Below are 20,982 nucleotides of genomic sequence, written 5' to 3'. Positions count from 1 at the left end.
AATGCTGCATGCCACTAAGCATGGTAATATACCGAACTAATCTACATACACATATGATGTGCACCATAGTAAATAAATTACATCAAAGTACATTGATCAGATAAGGTATCAAACCTAGGTCCTGAACATGGTGAAACATGGTTATATCACTACCCTTATGAGCATGTGTAATCAGGTACGTAACAACACGAGATGCAAAACAAACCATCAATCAGCAGGTAACAGGTATCGGGTAGTAATTAACCGAAACAAATAAGAGAACATAATTATTGCTACTTGTAAATTTCACTACTATGCATATCAAAGACATAAAGTTAAAAGTACCCGCCTCCGACAAAAGAAAGGTCCAATTCCGACTCCGAGATACTCGTCTCGCGTCAAAGTCCTGTAATACCAAACATACATTTTTATTTAGCTACAAATTAAACGAATAGCCAAATAAAAATCTTTAAGAATAATTTTAGGGAAAACCCCTAAACCATAAATCTCAATCTACCTAAAACAAATCCAACAGTTAATTAACGAACCCTAATTATTCCAAATCTCCGTTTTAAGTGATACTACAGCAGGGATAAATTCTTCCATATTGACATACTACAATTATCCAACAAACATGAACCAACAATTATATACCAATCATACTAACACATGTAAATCCAAATCCCTACACCTTACCTCAACACTAAGCTTCTCCGGTTGATCACGGCCAGATCGGGCAGCCGCCAAAATTGAGTAGCTGCCGGAAATCGAATGACTGCTCAATTTCAACTGCTGGAAGGAAATCCTGCCAAAACCAAAATGAGTTGCTGGAACCCAAATCATGCAGAGATGTGTCTCTAATCAGAAAGACTAGCAAAGAGTAGAGATGTGCCGGTGAACTCGAACCCTAGCTAAATCTCCACTGCTCGGAAGGAAGGAGGCACCGGAGAGGGGTTGTGCGTCAGCGTCGGCACAATGCTCGGGCACAAGAGAGGCTGGTGATCCGTTGGCGTCGCTGGGCTAGCCCCGTGCGGAAAGAAGGCTCGTCTAGGGCACAGGGTGGCCGGCGGTGGCGTCGGGTTGGCTAGGGCATGGAGGAAACTCGGCCAAGGAGTCTCGGTAGCAGCACAGAGGAAGTCGGAGAGGGCGTCGGCACCTAGGGCTCGGCTATGGCCGGCCGATTGGGGTGGCGGCAGAGGAGAGGAGGAAGGCGTGCGCGCTGGCGTCGGGTGTGCGGCTCAGGAGAAAAACAAAAATGAAGAAGATGAAAAGGAGGGCTCGGCGGAGGGGTTGTATGTTCGAGGAGTAACTGCCGCCGGCAGTTAGGGCAAGGAGCAGAAGGGAAGGGCGGCGTCGGGATGGCTCGGGTGCGCGAGGGAGAGAAGAAACGGCGAGGAAGAGAGAAAATAAAGAAAAAAGAAAAAGAAAAGAAAAAGGAAAAGAAAATAAAACTTTTCCTCATTAAAACAGAGTAGCCTAAACAGGCCTTCCCGGGGTCTTGTTTTTATCCCCGCTAATTCGTCCCTACGAGCTCCGAAAAATTCCCGAAAAATTTCTAAAAATTCCAGAAAATTCCCTTATTATTATTCTCTTATTTTCCGGTATTTTACATGCACACTTAGACACAGGGATTAGATAACAAGCAGGACCTAACCTAACTTGGTTGATCACATCAAAATACCCACGGGGTCCTACAATCTCCCCCTTTTTGATGTGCATCAACCCAAGTTCAAGTTAGAGAAAAAAAATAGACAAACAGTAATTTATAGAAATTACTAAACTAGCAGTTCAAGCAAAAGGATTGCAATAGAATTTGCAACACAAGTTAAAAATAAATTTTAAGTAAAAAACATTAAAAATTCCCCCTAAACTTGCACCTATCTTTCTCCCCCTTTGATCACAGCAAAAAGAATGGGGTAATAATTATCAAGTAAAAAAATTATAGTAAAAAAATGATTTTTAAAATCCAAGTGCAGCATTTTCAAAATGATTTCTAAGAAAAAAAGTCTTTTTTTTTAAAAAAATTTCTAAGTAAAACTTAGGTAAGATAAAAAGATAAATACATATTTCTAACTTCATAAGAAATTTTAACTTAAAAAAAATGTTATTTGAGATTTTTTTTTAAGTAACAAACATTTTTCTTAAGAGAAATTTTTTTTTTTTGAAGAATGTTAAAAAAGATGTTTGAAAAACTTTTTAAAGTATTATTTAATTCTAATTTTAATACTTTTACCAGAAAGTTAATTAAACATTTTATTTCAATATTTTGGCTTCCAGGTCGTGGCGAGACACTAGGCCTTCTTGGTTATTGTAGCAATAACTACTTCCTTAGACAAAGCCTCATAAAGAAATTTTAACATTTAATTTTCTCGCTATAAGCTCTAACTTTAAAAAAAAATTAAACTAGCAAAGATTTTGGAACCCAGTATAGGTTCTTTCCTACTGGATTTTTTAAGAACTTAGGGGGTACATAACTTTTGGGAACTTTTCTAAGTTGACCCTGGTGTTTTCTAATTTACTAATTCAATTTCCCATAAATTTTAATTTTTGATTTTGGAAATTTATTTAGGCATGCATGATCATTTTTCAATATTTCAATTTCAATTTTCAATTTTTCATATTCTAATTTCAAATTATCATACATTTCTAGAGGGCATACTTTTGCTAAGTTTAATTTTAATTCATATTTTCTTTTTCTAATTTTGCTAGATCTTGCATAAGCACTTTGATAAATTGAAATGACTGAGTAGGGGTTAGAGCACGTACCTTACTTACCTCACTTGGTGATGCTCCCCCTTCATCATAGCTTTCTTCTTCTGATGATCCTCCCCCTTCATCTATACTCATCTTCGAGCTAGTTTCTTTAAAAAGATGGTTGGCCATTATTGCTAATCCTGAGAAGGCTTCGATTTTAGATTCCAAGGATGAAGATTCATCCCATGTAGCCTTCAGACTCTTGCGTTTGGAGGACATCGGTCTTTGAGACTTCTCATTGTCCCTTTTCTTTAATTTGGGGCAATCATCCTTGATGTGCCATTCTTCATTGCAGTTGTAGCATCGGGTCATCCTTTTGTTGTGTTGATGCTTCTTTGACAGCGATCTAAATTTATTAGTTTTAACAAATTTATTCAACTTCCTTACCAATAATGCCACTTCAGTTTCGTCGATTGACGCTTCAGAGTCGGGATTGCTCATCTTGGCTTGTAGGGCAACATTGAGACTTGACTTCTCTTTAGGTTCTTCAATTCTTGATTCATGAAGTTCAAATGTAGAGAATAAACTTTCTAAAGTACTTACCTCAAAGTCCTTAGAGATGTACTAAGCATCTATTAAGGAAGCCCACTCTGGAGTTCTTGGGAAGGCGTTGAGCGCATATCGGATAGAATCTCGGTTCGTTACTGGTTCTCCAAGATTGGTCAGTTGAGTTATCAACTCCTTAATTCTCGCCTGGAGTTGCGCCACCTTCTCGCCGTTGTTCATCCGGAGATTCATCAGCTGAGTTCGGAGGATGTCGCGCCTTACTAACTTTGCTTCTGAGGTGCCTTTGTGGAGTTCCAGGAATTTTTCCCAGATGTCTTTAGCGGAGTCATAGCTTCCGATCCGACTTACCTCCTGGGGCGGCAAGACGCTGAGCAGGTGGAACTCCGCCTTTCCATTGACCATGAAATCGGCTTGCTCCTTCTTCGTCCAGTTGTATTCTTCCTTATCTTTGGGGGCTACAAAACCATATTTTATAATAAGAAGAATATCAAACTCAGTCTTAAAAAATACCTCCATTCTTCGCTTCCATGTAGCGAAGTCTCCGTTAAATTTTGGAGGATGAATGTTTGTTCCAGCCATTGTCTTGATCTTCATGCTTCAGTCGGCGGTTAGTCCTTTTGAGGCTGTCAGGCTTTCATACCACTTGTTGGTGCAGCGGAGCCGGCAAGAGGGGGTGAATTGCCTGCACAATAAAAATACCCTCCTCGTTTCTTTCAACTCAAAAAATGCAATAATAATAAAGAAATAAACTAATAGAAATAAAGAGGAGACAACGAATTTAACTTAGTTACAACCCAGGGGGTTGTTAATCTAAGGCGATGAAAAAGCTCAAAAATATCTCATTCCTGAAGGTGGAGAAGCCTTTTACACATTGAAAGCTCTAAACTATTGCTAGGAATTGAATACTGAGTTGATTGATCAATTTCCTAGCTCCAAGGGCCTTTATATAGATCCTGGAAATCTTATCCCGAGTGTTGAAGGTGCCTCCAAGAGGGTTGAGGGCGCCTCCAAGAGGGTTGAGGGTGCCTCCAAGCAGTTTGACCGGATAAAGCTCTACCCGGTTGCAAATGGTCACGAAGACTGGGTATGAGGCACCTCCAATGCCCTTGAAGGCGCCTTGGACTGGTCTGAGACGCCTTCAAGGTGATGGAGGCACCTTCAATGTTGAGGGCGCCTTCAGCCTGCATGGTATAAATACTGCCTTCAACCTGCATGGTATAAATAGCTTCCAGCTTCTCTTTTTCCTCTTCTTCCGAAGCTCTGATCGCTTGGGTGATTTCGACCAACTGAAATAGGGCTTACCCGAATCCAATTTTCAGCCTTCTCCTCGAGTAGGCTTTCGACCCGGTTTCTCATCCCTCGAAGGTCACGCACGTTCTTCTCGTCCACCAGTGTACTCTTCTGCAGCTCTTTCGTTCTTTGGACGCACCGAGCCCGTCGGCTCCCTTCCCGTGCCGTCCTTCTCACTAACTGTGTCTTCCTGCGCTCCTAAGTTTCTGCACACTTAGACACAGGGATCAAATAATAAGCAGGACCTAACCTAACTTGGTTGATCACATCAAAACATCCACGGGGTCCAACACAGTCGACTGCCCTCTTGTGGAGATTCGACCTTTACATCCCAATGGCTAGATATCAGTCGACTGGTAAAAGTACTAGTTGACTGCTCCATACTGGTTGAGCGAACAGAAGTATTCTGAACGCTTCCAGTCGACTGCCCAGTCGACTACACCAGTCGACTGATGAAACCACCAGTAGACTGGTACCCGAGTACACTCTCTCAGCACTCGGACCCTCACCCTTATGACTCATTTGACGCTTCTTTATAGTCTTGACCTCTTGCCTTCAAGCCTACTTCCTTTGGCTCTCGTCCCTCGGATGCATTCAAGCCCATTGCTCGCCCCCAATGTCATCCTTCGCGTATGCCTCGAAGTCGCTTCGCTCTGCCCTTGTCCTCGCTGCCTTGTTCACAATCCCTCAGATGCTCCATCCTTCACCAAACCCAAAGTCATCAACTTGAGTCAAATGTGTATCTTGCAAACCTGCATAACTCAAATGAACATATCAAATACAATGGTGAACCTAACTTAAACCCTTTGCCCAAACACCAAAACACATGGTCGCACGAACCATTGAGATTGCTCCAACAATCTTGCCCTTTTTGATATTTGGTAATACGTTTAAGTTAGGGAAAATATAATTGCAACACAATATACTAAAAATAATGGACTTACGTTGCCAAGGCTACACACTTGGACTTACATTACCGAATGGACTTACGTTGCCAAGGCTACACACTTGGACTTACACTACCGAATGGACTTATGTTGCCAAGGCTACACACTTGGACTTACATCACTGAATGGACTTACGTTGCCAAGGTTATACACTTGTACTTACATTGCCGAATGGACTTACGTTGCCAAGGCTACACACTTGGACTTACACTGCCGAATGTACTTATGTTGTCAAGGCTACACACTTGGACTTACACTACCGAATGGATTTACGTTGCCAAGGCTACACACTTGGACTTACACTGCCGAAACAAAAATGTAAACATGCATTGGAACCTATCCCAAGGCTCCCCCTATACTATGCTCCCCAATGAGTTAGGAATTTTACCACAGGCCTTGTTAAGAACATATTCCAAGGCTCCCCCTACACCTATGCTCCCCAATGAGCTAGGAATTTTATCACAGGGCTTTTTAAGAACTTATCCCAAGGCTCCCTAATGAGCTAGGATTTTCACCACCACAAAGGTATTTTTCAGGTTTTCCCAACTAAACCTTACTTCTCCCCCTTTGCCTAACATCCAAAAAGTTCTCCAACAATATTCCAATTGTTGAAAACTCGTCATCTAAATTGACCCTAAACTTGTGTATTCATCCCCCATGGATCTCATACACATATATGAGCTGACCTGGTCAAAAACCAATGCTGAAAATAAATTCAGACGGGCATCAGTCAATTGCATTAGTCGACTTCCCTTATCAAAATAATACACAGAACCATTCTGTGTCCAATTTTCACCGTTACCAGTCGATTGGCACACTGTTTTCAACCTATCCTGCATTCTGAATCCAATTTTAGAAATACACCAATAATTCCACAGACATCCAAAAATTCCTAAATTTTATGGAGAGGTCTGTTTTACCCATATCTACTAGGGAAAAATACATTAAAAAAATGTATCTATTACCAATCCCAAGATTGACCTAAAACCCAAAACTAGCTAAATGGTTCAATTGAACCTTCACCTAAAGTCATAGTTTTGGCTTCCTCTTGATATATTTGCCCATACTAAATCACAATGCATCCCTAGCATTGATTTATATGGCATCTATACATCCAAAATCAATTATCATGCTATATGACCCCAATGTCATATTTCTAAGCATAAAACACAATCCATGTGTGTCAAATCCCTAGATTTGAGACTCGAGTATGCCTCCAAACTACTTGACACATTCCATGACCCATCTAGACTCCCAAGTAAAATCCACTTAAGATCCATTGGACATGGGTCCCAAATTGACTCTTTGAGCTCCCCCTAGAGCTCTTAACCTTAGTCACCTCCCTAGGTGACTAATCCATAATTGCTAGGGCACATCGGTGCACCTCCGGTAACACTTGGCCTACAAACCTATCCTTCTTAATCTTGGACACCTTGTCCTTGGTTAATTTAGCCTTACTTTTAAATGGTTTTCCCTTGCCATTTCTTGACTTCTCCTTACTATAGTCATATGCAACCCTATCATAAGACTTTCCCTTAGCATTGGAGACACTAGATCGGTATCCCAAATCTGATCTATCATTATTGGGGTTTTGACTACCCAACATCATACCTAAACCCTTAGATCCAACATTGAATCTTTCTAGGGGTTTCTCCAATTTATCAAGCTTTGCCTTAAAAGCTTGATTTTCCCTTTCTAGGTTCCTAATGTTAGGACCTTCGGATGGCTAGAGAGAGGGGGGGTGTGAATAGCCTCCTCTAAAAACTCAATTAATCTCCTCACAAAAGTTTGTTAGCACAGCGGAAATAAGCAAAAGGAAAACTGATGCAAGGAAAAGAAACAACCCACCACTAACACAACAAGGATGTACGAGGTTCGGGGATAACTTGCCCCTACTCCTCGGAGTGTCCGTAAGGTGGACGATCCCTTGATCTTTCGGTAGATCACACCCCGGACAGATTCCGGCTAAGTATTTCTCCTTCTCGGTGGAGTAACCTCTCCACAAAGTCTCAGAAAAGATTTGAAATGAAACACAAGACTTACAGAGTTTAGTGGCTAAAAGGAATGAACAATAAACTTACAGCCACGATGAAAGCAAAGCGCAAAGACAGAAGAAGTTCCTCAGCCAAGAGCTGAAAAACACAGCACTCTTGCTTGATCGACAGAGAGTTTTTCCAAAATCCTCTTCAAAACCTCTCTTCTTCCTTCTTCTTATTGCTCTGCTTTCTCACTGTCTTCAACCAGAGCCGAATCGCTGTCACCTGTATCGAATCACTACGACCAACTTAGGCATCGCCAATCACTCTTCCTTCTCATCTGATTCTCTGAACTCACACCAATACCATCCATGGTCTTCACTGGTGTCTCTGAGCTCGAACCAATAAGCAAGAGTCAAGCTGTTGCCAACTGATCGCAACCAGTGAACGTTGACGCTCTAATTGCACCATTTGCAGTGAAACACAGCAGAAAGAGCACTTGGTCTTATTCTTCTGATGGAGCTTAATTTGAATTTAAGCATTGGCACGACACCTGCAACCTGTAACTTAAAAAGCTTACAGCAGATGGTTAGATCAGATGAATCAGAAATCGCAGAGAAACAGCAGAAGATAAACGACATCGTTGTGGATCGCACCGATCCATAACCTCGACCGATCAGACACATCCCCGATGATGATGCCGACGTGGACCGATCACCCTATAGGTGGATCGGTCACCGATCCCTATTGATCGCCCCGTTGTTCTCAATCACATCGCTTTGATCGGTCAACATCGATCGATAACCCACAAAAGGGTTACCGATCGGTCACCGCACCAACCGATAGCTATCACATCGGGTTGCATCGATCCGGCGATCGGCCAATGACCGATCGTGTTGGTTTTAGAGCCCCTAAACCCTAACGCCTTCCTGGTCGAGAACGAGCATCGAGCCCTCTCGACCTAGTTCGGAGAACAAGCTACCGAGCCCTCTCCGACTTCCCGCCGAGAACGAGCCACCGAGCGACCTAGTCTCGAGCCGCCGAGCTCTCGACTTCTCGTCCGGTCCAGAACGAGCTACCGAGCCCTCAGTGACCTAGTCCAGAACGAGCTACCGAGCCATCTCCGACTTCCACTTCGCCAGAACGAGCTACCGAGCCCTCTCGACCTAGTCCGAGAACGAGCTACCGAGCCCTCTCCGACTACAAGTATCCGTATTTGGACTTTTCCTCTCCACATGATCAACCTTGATCATTAATCGGCCCGAGTTTAATTAATATCGATATAAACTTAAATCGCTGTCAACATCAAAACAACGTGTCGATCAGACTAACAATCTCCCCTTGTTGTTTGACAACACGATTTAAGTTTAGATCGAAATGTTCATATTTCCTAATTATAGGGAATCAAGATCCTCCCCTAAGATAGTAGATACATAAGGATAAGGGAATCAAGATCCTCCCCTAAAGCCAAACTCATTTATCTCTAAACTTAGTTATCTTCCCCTTTGTCAAAACCGAAAGGTATAATTAGGTAAGAACGTTAAAGGACTCCCTTAACCCATGCCTTTTTCTTAATCCACCTAGAATACCCTCTAAGTGTATTATAAGACAAGAATAAAGAAAGAGATATACAAGACATGACATATGACATGACATACATGACATATAGCCAATAGGAAAACAAAAGAGAAACAAGAAATAAGAAAAGATATATGAAATCAGCAAGTATCCAGGTCGGACATAAGTATCCAACAAACAACATCCAAAACATAGATAAATAAAATGACAAGATAGAACAATGTGTATCAATCAACCTCCTCATCATGAGGAGCATCAAGATCATCAATCGAGGAGGTGGGTCACGGTGGCATGTGCGGCTCGAGGATGGATAGCTCGGGAATATCTGCGGAGGTGGGTATCCGCCATCCATCCCATAATCGCCTGATGTCGCCACATCATCGCGAATCGAAGGTACTGATCAATGGTCGATCAATTCAGAGTCAAATCCGATCTCGCCAGATCGTTGTCGAGCGAATCGAGAGCTCGATAGATTTGCGACGATTTGCCCGCTCGCGATCAGGTGCATCGTCGTCGCAGCAGCCAGAGCAGGCAGGCGTCCTGGAGGCACACTCTGTCTGAGGTGCCGTTCGTGCACCCATCCTTCCTACCATCCCCATTATTTCTTCCCATTTGGCAGACTTGAGAAATCCGTTGCAGTCCCGCCTCTGACCATTTGACTATTCTACCGAGAAGATCTCATAAGGATGACTCGAATTATAGCATATAAACAAAGGCTACCATAGGAGATGATCAAGAATAGATGCTAGACATGATGTCAAGTCGAGACGACGCAATCCATAAAGCATCGTGCAATGATATGGTTGGATCTCGCATAAGGGTTTAGATGTGATTGTGCATTGACGGATCTTTGTGAATCTATGGTATAATCGAATCTCAAGGTCGCAAAAGTAGGAAAATCAACATCTAATTCATCTAGCCCACTTGGTCTAGGATGTCCAAGAAATACTCATAAATGGAGTCGATGAGATATCAAAGGGTGAAGGTAAGGGTCCGTAAGTCAGGATATATGGAAAAGACATTTCCTGAACACCTACGGCAAGCTAGATAATCAAAGAAGGCTGAGAAACTGAAATCAAGAGTCTGCTTAGAAACTTTTGTTTTATAACTTACATTATTAGTTTGATGAAGATTGTTATAAAACTCAGATACTAAGTCATAATTGATATCTCGTTCTAAATAGACAAGTGAATCAAGTTTGTAATAGGCAATGATTTCTGACACAGATGGACAAAATTCGTCCATGAATTTTCGATCCACAGACCTACAAGGGAGTAATTTGAAGGTTCTTTGTTTAAAGGCTTGCTCAAAGTGATGATTTGGAAATCTTCCCGAAACAGATGGTTGAGGTCGGGAGGGAGCCTTAGATTTAGACTTCTCAGTTGATGACTTAGAAGTTCCCTCACCAACTTGTTTCTTCCTAAGGTTTAACAATGTGATACAATGGGGCAAATAAGTGAGCACCGGAGCCACCAACAACCGAAAGCCAAAACAAAATGCACCGATACGGTGAGAAATGAAACTGAAATGCCAAGGTGAGTAGTTCTAGGGAAGTATGGATTTACCTTGGTGCCATTGAAGTATCTTTTGGCTAGGGCTTTGGCTAGGGCTTCGGCGTTCAAAGAGAAGAGAAGAGTTGAGGTGTAGGAAAGTGTTGGCTAGGGCTTCAGCGTGAAAGGAGAAGAGAAAAGATCGGGAAGATTTAAGAGAGATCGGTGTCCAGGTGTTGAAATGATCGGACGACTATCCGATCAGGAGATATCAGGAACTTCCTGATCGGTCACCAGTCCGATCAGGGAACCTCCTGATCGGTCTCTGGACCGATCAGGGAACCTCCTGATCGGTCTGTAGACCGATCAGTAGGCTTCCTGACGTACAAAACTGTAACGCCCCGCCCCTCCTGCTAAGGCGACAGGAGTCACTTGACGATACTTGCATACTTAACACAGCGGAAGTCTTACTTAGAGAATTTAAAAACCTTTTTCTTACTTAGAAATCACAATAGACATAAAAGGTCCACATAACATACTTATCATAAATTTTGGATCTTAATACCAAACACATACTTAAAGTCATGGAGTCATAAAGTAAAAACATCATCATGGCAAATTTCTTATTAAATGAAAGCAGGTCATTTCTTTTAGCCAGTCCACTACCGCACACATCCTTCAAGCCCTCCTGCTACTCCCTTAGTACATCCATTCCTTGCCTTTATCTGTGGTACAAGAAAGTAAGCTATGAGCACTTATGGCTCAGTAAGTTCCTTTCCTACTCACAAAAACCATCAAGCATATTAAAATCACAAGTCATAAGACATAAAGGCAAGTGTATCATGTTAAGAGCATATCATGGCATATCATAACATAACATAAAGTATCATGGCATAACATATCATGATCATCAAATGTATCCTGTCATAGCATAACATCATCATAACTAGCATGGCGTAATCATAAAGTATAATCATGGTACATCCCTAAACATATATCATGCAACATATGCAACATGTCTTTTGAAAACTTATACAATACATACTTAAACATAATCTCAACATGATTAGGGCCCCGGCTTGTACCACATACATAAATGCGCGCGTCCTATGTAGGTCCAAGGTAGCAAATCTTGAACCCTACAAGGCATACATACTAGGCCCGTTTCTTAGTTCATCAACCTAGGGGCACTTAGGAGCCCATCCCTAACGAGGCCCGTTTCTTAGTCCATCGACCCCGGGGCACTTATGGAGCCCACCCTTGGTACAAGCAATACATAAAGTAAAGTAGCATGACTTAACTTACATATCATAGTTCTTAGCATTTCATGCATATCATATTTCTTAACATATCATAAAACATGCATATTTGGGCACACAGCACATGCATGAATCATAACATACATCATGAACATATCACTTATCTTAAAACATGCATATTTGGGCACACAGCACATGCATGAATCATAGGCTTGCATAACGAACGTATCATTTTATCATGTCATAAAGTAAGCATGTTTGAGCACATAGTACATACATACATGGGTCATAAGCATACATGAAAGAACATAACACATATCCTATAAAGACATAATCATTCATGGAATCATTAAATATCATCTCTTCATAGCATGTGAGGTATATCTAGTCACTAAACCCATATGGCCGAAAGTCATGAAAGGACCACATGATCTATAGACAACATACAAACATAAAAATTTTCATGATATCTTCACATACTAACATAAGAAAGATCATAAGCATGTTAACCTAAATTTTTAAGCCCTCCTAGGTTTCCAATTATTTCATGGCCGAAACCTTTCATGAAGAGGAATCAAGTTCTAAGCAACATGTAAACCCTATACTCATATCATATTATATTTCATAGGGAACTACTTAAGCACATTTAGTTTGGGTTCTAAGTTCCCTAAGCTCTTAATCATATCATGGCCGAACCCTAGCTTATCTCATCCTAGGTTACAAGTAGCATAGAGGTGTTGAACCTTAAACCAACATGTTATACATTTTCATGAGGAACAACATAAGCATGTTTGTTTAAAATTTCAAACTTCCTAGACCCCTTAATTCAAGGTGGCCGAACCTAACAATCATGAAATTAGGTTTTTAGTGGCATAAGAGTATGAAACCACAACTACATTCCATAGCATACATCACAAGAACATCATAAGCATATATAAGTTGGGTTCTAATTTCTCTAAGCCTTTAAACTTGTAGTGGCCGAAACATGTAAATCATGGAACTAGATTTTTAGTGACATGAGAGCATGGGAACCACAACTACATTTCATAGCATATATCTCAAGGACATCATAAGCATGTATAAGTTGGATTCAAATTTCTCTAGACCCTTTAAACTTGTAGTGGCGGAAACTTAACAAGCATGAAACTAAGTTTCTAGTGGCCCAAGAGCATGGAAACCCTACACAAATTTTCATGGCTTCATAACAAGGAACAACATGAGTAAACTTAGTTAAAAAAAAGACTACACATACTAGCTTTAAACCTAATGTGGCCGAAAGTTACATGTATTCAAAATTCTATATAACAAGCAACCATAAAACATCAACTAGTTTCATATTATATTATCAAGAAGGTCATGAGCCTCTTAGCCTTGGTTTCAACTTTCCTAGACTTCAACTCTCATCATAACCGAACCCTCATAAGCATGAAATAAGATTCATAACTAACATACAATCATGGCATAACATTTTAGCTTCATGTCTTGTCTTAGGAAAAAAAATCTTAGCATGCTTGGTCTTAGGTTTAAAACTCTCCTAGGCCCTTACTCCTTACTTGGCCGAATATTCATGAGCATGTAAATGGAGTTTCAAACAACATACAAGTAAGAGAAAAGTTAACAACCTCATTATCATAGGGTACATAACCAAAAGAATAAGAAAACATGCTTAGTTTGAGTCTTGAACTTACCTAGTCTTCTTGTTCATGCTTGGCCGAAACATGTAAATCATGAAACTAATTTTTTCATTAATTATTCTAGCATGGAAACCATAGATTAACTTCTTACATAAAATACATGTCACAAGAAAAATAGAAAGCATATCTAATTACCACTTTCTTAAACTCTTCTTCTTGTTTTCTTTTTGACCGAATTTTCTTAAACAAAAACTTAAGTTTTTAAGCAATCTATCTCCATGGAAAAACCATACAAACTATTGTACCAAAGGTGAGGGGAAGCTTACCTAATGTTCACTTGTTAATCCTTAAGAAATGGTACCCTTGGTGAAGAGGAAGTAGGGAGCTTCTTCTTCTAGCACTCCTTTCGATTTCTCTTGCTTGGAAAGGTACACCTTGAAGGCTCCTTCTTGTAGTTTAGTTTTCTCTTAGGGAGAAACCTATACTTGGCTTGTGGAGATGAGGGAGGAGGATGCTAGTCTCGGCAAGGGTGAGGGAGAAGGGAAAAAAAATGAAATCCTTTAGTTCCTTTCCTTTTTATGCTAAGTGAGTGGAAGTTACAAAGATGAACTTTGCTTCCCTTCCTACTTAATGCATACATGTATTTTTTTTAATGAAAAGATGTCCTCATTCCTTCCCCTTAACTCTTCTCTTCACTATCCTCTTTAACTCCACGAAAATAGAGAGGAAAAGGGAGAAAGACAACTTGTCTTTTGCTACTCTTTTTCTTAACCAAGAGGTAAACAAGAGGAAGAAAGCTCATTGGTTTTTCTCTTGTTCCCTTACTAAATTATATCTTTACTTTTAACTACAATTTCTATCATTTCCCTTTCACATATTATTCATTATCCTAGTGGTTAACATACATAATTTTATTTCTATCCTTGGTGGGAGGTTCAAGGTTCAAACCTTCACCTCTTCTTTTTATTTCTCTTATTTCTTTTTCTTTGATTCTTCTTCTTTTATGTTCTAAAGCAAATAACACTCATATACTTATCTTATAATTTTGTGGGTGTTACAAAAACGAACCTGATCGGTCCCTGGACCGATCAGATTACAAACAGAAGGGTCTGGAGAGATTTTTGGATCGGTCGACAGACCGATCCACCTTATCCTGATCGGGCTGTAGACCGATCAGTGTCTGATACTGAAGTTTCTCCCATAATTTCAGTAACTGAAATTCGTAGAGGTGTTCGATAATTCGTAGAAGTTTCTCCAGTAAAACTTCCAAATTTAGTACCTAGAACCTGAAGAATCTACAAGCATAACTATTTCCTTAAGATTATGGTCTGAAATTATTTATAGCCCGAAAGTTTCAGACATTTAGAAAAACAAACAACTCAAGGCTTGAAAACTGAAATTTTTGACCTTGTTATGTTCAGTTTCAAGTTTGTCAAAATATAACCAAATTGCTATCATTATTTCAAGGACTTGTCCTAGTTTCAATCAAAAACATGAAAGGTATCGATCAGAGATATCAATCAACACATTAACCAAAGTTAGATAACTTCTAGGTAAAGGTCCAACCAAGTTTCCTTGGTTGGAATATATGAGTAAGATCTAGGAACCAAATACACATGAATTATGTAATGGTCTTCCCCATACTCAATTTATGTCTCTTCAACCTAATTATTCAAGGGATGCATGATACATTTTGAATAATTCGGCTGATCCTAGCATCTCACCCCATTTCTAGCAAACAAAAATAATTTGTTAAACCTTATAGTTTGTGTGAGATGTCCCCAAGTTGCCCAAGTTAATTTCCCAATTCCTCTTGTCGTTTTAATGTCCTTATCGATCATGATGAAGTCCTAATGGCCTATTGAGCCAAACACATTCCCAATTCTCTCCTTAAATGACTAAATTCATTTTCCGGAAGAGGTTTGGTAAAAATATCAGCTAGGTTTGATTTTGACTCAACATATGCGAGCGCAATGTCTCCCCTAGCTACGTGATCTCTAATGAAGTGATGACGCACTTCAATGTGTTTGGTCCTTGAATGATGGACTGGATTTTTCATTAGGTTTATTGTGCTGATGTTGTCACACAGCACTTGCACTCCCTTATACGAAAGCCCATAATCTTCTAGGGTGTGGATCATCCACAACAATTGTGATACACTCTCTCCCATGGCAATGTATTCAGCCTCGGTCGTGGAGAGAGCAACGCAATGTTGCTTCCGACTTGACCAACTAACCAATGATGAACCTAAAAATTGGCAACCTCCACTAGTGCTTTTCCGATCCAATTTGCACCCAGCATAATCGGAGTCGGTATAACCTATCAAATCAAAAGACTCAGTACGAGGGTACCAGAGACCTACTCTAATTGTGCCCTTAAGGTATCTCAGAATTCTCTTAACTGCAATTAAATGAGATTCCTTGGCACATACTTGATATCTAGCACACATGCCCACAGCAAAAAGTATGTCCGGTCGACTAGCTGTGAGATATAGAAGACTACCGATCATGCTTCTATATTGCGTTAGATCAACTGGTTTTCCATTCTCATCATTGTCAAGGCGAGTGTTCGTCGCCATTGGAGTGGATACTTCCTTAGAGTCACTCATTTTGAATTTTTTGAGCATCTCTTGAGTGTATTTTGTTTGATGGACATAGATGCCATCTCGAGTTTGTTTGATTTCAAATCCAAGGAAGAATGTCAATTCTCCCACCAGACTCATCTCAAACTCACTTTCCATGTGAGTGATAAATTCATTCAAATAGTCCTTATTATTTGAGCCACAAATTATGTCATCGACATACACCTGGGCTACAAATATGTTTTCACCATCTCTACGCAGAAATAGTGTTGGGTCTATTTGACCTCTTACAAAACCCTTTTCTAGTAAGTAAGTTGACAACCTTTCGTACCATGCTCGAGGTGCTTGTTTAAACCCATAAAGAGCTTTCTTGAGCTTATACACGTGGTTTGGAGCTTCGGTATTCACAAACCCCGGTGGTTGTTCAACATAGACCTCTTCTTTAATGAAACCATTTAAGAAAGCCGATTTAACGTCCATTTGATAGAGTTTGAAGCCTCTGTGTGCAGCAAAAGCTAGCATTAAACGAATGGACTCTAATCGAGCCACGGGAGCATAAGTCTCATCATAATCGAGGCCTTCGACTTGACTATAGCCCTTGGCTACATGTCTTGCCTTGTTTCTTACGACCTCTCCCTTTTGGTTTAACTTATTTTTGAAGACCCATTTGGTTCCAATAATGGTGGTCTTCTTAGGTCTAGGAACTAAGTCCCACACTTGGCTCCTTTCAAATTGACCTAACTCATCTTGCATAGCTATGATCCAATCAGGATCGTGCAATGCCTCATCAACTAATTTTAGTTCAATTTCTGAGATCAAGGCGACCTCATTAGACTCATTTCTAAAGAATGATCTAGTCCTAACCCCTTATTGAATGTCTCCCACAATCTGGTCTTGGGGATGACTAGAGGCTATCCTAGATTGCCTTGGTCTTGGTGGTGCCTCATGAGTGGTCTCACTAGACACAGGCAAGGGCTCAGTATCAGGCAAAGGATCAGACTGAGCCCTCTCTTGCCTTTGCTCATCATCATCGGAGTTAATTTCGACTCTTTCTATGTTTTGATCATTTAAACTTAGATTTCTAAGTTCAAATTGAATTTCTCCTACATCCCTTGATTGATCATTTGATTTAAGAATTTCTTCAAATGCTACATTCGAGGACTCTTCAATCAATTTAGTCCTATTGTTGTAGACTCGATAGACTTTGCTGATGAGAGAGTACCCGACCAGTATCCCTTCGTCAGCCTTAGCTGTGAACTTTCCAAGATGATCCTTGGTGTTCAAGATAAACACCTTACAACCAAACACCCTAAGATGTTTAATTGTAGGGGGTTTCCCAAACCAAAGTTTATGGGGAGTCTTTCCTAAAAACCTATGTATCAAGACTCGATTTTGCACATAGCAAGCGGTATTTACAGCTTCAGCCCATAAGTAGCTTGGTAGTGAGTACTCATTGAGCATGCTTCGTGCAGCCTCTTGCAAGACTCGGTTCTTTCTCTCCACAACCCCATTTTGTTGTGGGGTCCTTGGAGTAGAGAACTCATGCCTATATCCTTTTTCTTGACAAAATTATAAAAATCTATGGTTTTGAAATTCTCCACCATGATCACTTCTAATTGTTTTAATTGTTGTTGATTTTTCATTTTCAGTTCTTCTACAAAAAGAAACAAAAATATCTATGGTTTGATCCTTATTTTTCAAAAAGAAAGTCCATGTATATCTAGTAAAATCATCAATGATCACTAAGCAGTATCTACTTCCATTCAATGAAATAACATTACTACAATCAAGCAAATCCATATGCAATAAATCTAAAGCAGTAGATGTACTTACAACGCTTTTACCTTTATGAGACGCTTTTATTTGCTTACCCTTTTGACATGCATCACATAATTTTGTCTTTTGGTAGTTGATGCTTGGTAGGCCTCGCACTAATCCTTTGTTGGCTAGCTTTCGAATATTCTTCATGTTCACATGGGCCAACCTCCTATGCCACAGCCATGATTCTTCTTCTTTTGACATGAAACACTTAGCAGAGGCATTAGTAGCACTTTTAAAAAATACTTGATAAATGTTATCTACCCTTGTGCCTACTAGTACCGTGTCAAGTGTGTCAATGTGTTTGACCAGACATTGACTTGAATGAAACTCAATTGTGTAACCCGTATCACACAATTAGCTGACACTTAGGAGATTAAAGGTCATCCCCTTGACTAGAAGGACATTTTTGATTTGGAGACATTCAGATATATGAATATCTCCAACTCCTATAACCTTAAGGCTACCATTATTACCAAAGGACACATTACCTCTATTTTTGTTTTGAAGGGTAGTAAAGAGTGACTTGTCCCCGGTCATGTGCTTGGAGCATCCACTATCAACAAACCAAGTTGATAGATGCTCCCCCTTGACAAATGCCTACAAGACACGAAAGATAGATGTTTTAGGTACCCAAATCTTGGGACCTAATGCATCTACAATGAAAGACCTAGGAACCCATGCCTTGGTCACACCCTTCCTAGTCTCATGAACCCTAGAAGCATGTGATCTATGAAATTGGGTTCTAGACACTAGGGAAATGAAACTAGACTCCTTAGGTTGATATCCTAACCCAGCCTTGTTGTAGACCGCCCTTTGGGCATTTAGAATCATATCTAAGGTCTTAGAGCTAGTTGAGAATTTCTCAAGCATTTTCTTGAGTTTCTCAACTTCACTCTTTAAGGCTTTGTTTTCATCCTCAAGAAGCTCTTGATGTAGGTCATCAACCTCATCTTCCCTAAGAGTCTTCAAGTGTTCTACTTCATCTTTTAATGATTTGATTTCAGTTTTTGATTTCTTAAGCAAAGTAGATAAATGTGCAATAGTTTTATAGCATTTTTCTAAGTGAGGAGAAGTTACCTCTTCATCATCCGAAGATGATGAAGCCGCGGCTGATGTATCACTTCCAGAATCCGATTCCTCCCTTGCCATGAGCGCTAATTGACGAGTGCTTTTCTCCTTCTTCTTTTCCTCCGATGAGCTTGAGGAGGATTCATCCCAAGTAGCTTTGAGAGCTTTCTTCTTCTTGATCCTTTCCTCCTTCTTCTTGAGTTTTGGACACTCGCTCTGATAGTGTCCTTTCTTGCTACACTCATAACACGTAACATTAGTCTTATCAACATTTTGATCAATAGACTTACCTTTCCCTTTGTATCTCCGGCTCCTTCTCATGATTCTCCTTACGAAGTTGGCCATCTCGCTTGATGAAGATCCACCTTCATCATCAGACTCGGAGGAGGATGAGGATGTAGGAATCTCTTTCTCCTTCTTCTTTTCTTTCTTCCTTCTTCCATCCTTGCTCTTTTCTCCTGCAACTAAGGCAATACCTTTCTCTTTTTGACCCTTGTTAGCAAGTTCATGAAGTTCCATTTCACAAAAGAATTCATCTAATTTAACAATTGAAAGGTCCTTGGAGACCTTGTAGGCATCTACCATAGATGACCACAAGGCATTCCTCGGAAAGGCTTTGAGAGCGTACCTTACAAGATCGCGATTCTCTACGCGTTCATCTACGGAATGAAGACCATTGATGATCTCTTTGAACCTTCCGTGTAGTTCACTTACCGTTTCGTTCTCCTTCATGGTGAGATTTTGTAGTTGGTTTAGGAACAAGTCTCTCTTGGCAATCCGAGAGTCTCGGGTTCCTTCTTGGAGCTCGATGAGCTTGTTCCACAAATCTTTTGCGCTCACAAATGGACCTACCTTGACAAGTTGATCTTTGGCTATCCTACATTGTAGAGTGACCACCGCCTTGGCATCGACTTGTCCTTTGCGAGTTTGCTCGGCGGACCACCTTGACGACTCTAGTTCCTTACCTTCTTCGTCCTTCTGAGGTGTGAACCCTTCCTTGACCGAGAACCACATGGAGATGTCGGTCTTGAGATAATACTCCATACGGCTCTTCCAATATTGGAAGTCCGCTCCGTCGAAGTAGGGTGGACGATTGGTGCTAAAACCTTCCTTCATAGCCATCTTCTTGCTCTTTAGGGTGTTAATCCGGATGAAGAGCGCCTTGCTCTGATACCACTTGTTAGGACCTTCGGATGGCTAGAGAGGGGGGGGGTGTGAATAACCTCCTCTAAAAACTCAATTAATGTCCTCACAAAAGTCTGTTAGCACAGCGGAAATAAGCAAAAGGAAAACTGATGCAAGGAAAAGAAACAACCCACCACTAACACAACAAGGATGTACGAGGTTCGGGGATAACATGCCCCTACTCCTCGACGTGTCCGTAAGGTGGACGATCCCTTGATCTTTCGGTAGATCACACCCCGGACAGATTCCGGCTAAGTATTTCTCCTTCTCGATGGAGTAACCTCTCCACAAAGTCTCAGAAAAGATTTGAAATGAAGCACAAGACTTACAGAGTTTAGTGGCTAAAAGGAATGAACAATAAACTTACAGCCACGATGAAAGTAAAGCGCAAAGACAGAAGAAGTTCCTCAACCAAGAGCTGAAAAACACAGCACTCTTGCTTGATCGACAGAGAGTTTTTACAAAATCCTCTTCCAAACCTCTCTTCTTCCTTCTTCTTATTGCTCTGCTTTCTCACTGTCTTCAGCCAGAGCCGAATCACTGTCACCTGTATCGAATCACTGCGACCAACTCAGGCGTCGCCAATCACTCTTCCTTCTCATCTGGTACTCTGAACTCACACCAATACCATCCATGGTCTTCACTGGTGTCTCTGAGCTCGAACCAATAAGCAAGAGTCAAGCTGTTGCCAACTGATCGCAACCAGTGAACGTTGACGCTCCAATTGCACCATTTGCAGCGAAACACAGCAGAAAGCGCACTTGGTCTTATTCTTCTGATGGAGCTTAATTTGAATTTAAGCATTGGCACGACACCTGCAACCTGTAACTCAAAAAGCTTATAGCAGATGGTTAGATCAGATGAATCAGAAATCACAGAGAAACAGCAGAAGACAAACGACATCATTGTGGAT

General features: G+C 40.7%; 1 long non-coding RNA gene across 1 annotated transcript; it reads right to left on the bottom strand.

Annotated features, from left to right (window-relative positions):
• Positions 1 to 324: 324 nt before the first annotated feature.
• Positions 325 to 901, bottom strand: LOC121977505. Its single transcript, XR_006110880.1, has 3 exons — positions 886 to 901; positions 676 to 784; positions 325 to 385 (listed from the first exon to the last, which is right to left on the bottom strand). It is a non-coding gene; the product is annotated as an uncharacterized LOC121977505 (long non-coding RNA).
• Positions 902 to 20,982: the final 20,081 nt, after the last annotated feature.

The sequence above is a fragment of the Zingiber officinale genome, chromosome 4B (genome assembly GCF_018446385.1).
Source record: "Zingiber officinale cultivar Zhangliang chromosome 4B, Zo_v1.1, whole genome shotgun sequence".
Lineage (NCBI taxonomy): Eukaryota > Viridiplantae > Streptophyta > Magnoliopsida > Zingiberales > Zingiberaceae > Zingiber > Zingiber officinale.
The sequence above is the reverse complement of the archived record's forward strand: the minus strand, read 5'-3'. Positions and strand labels throughout refer to the sequence as shown.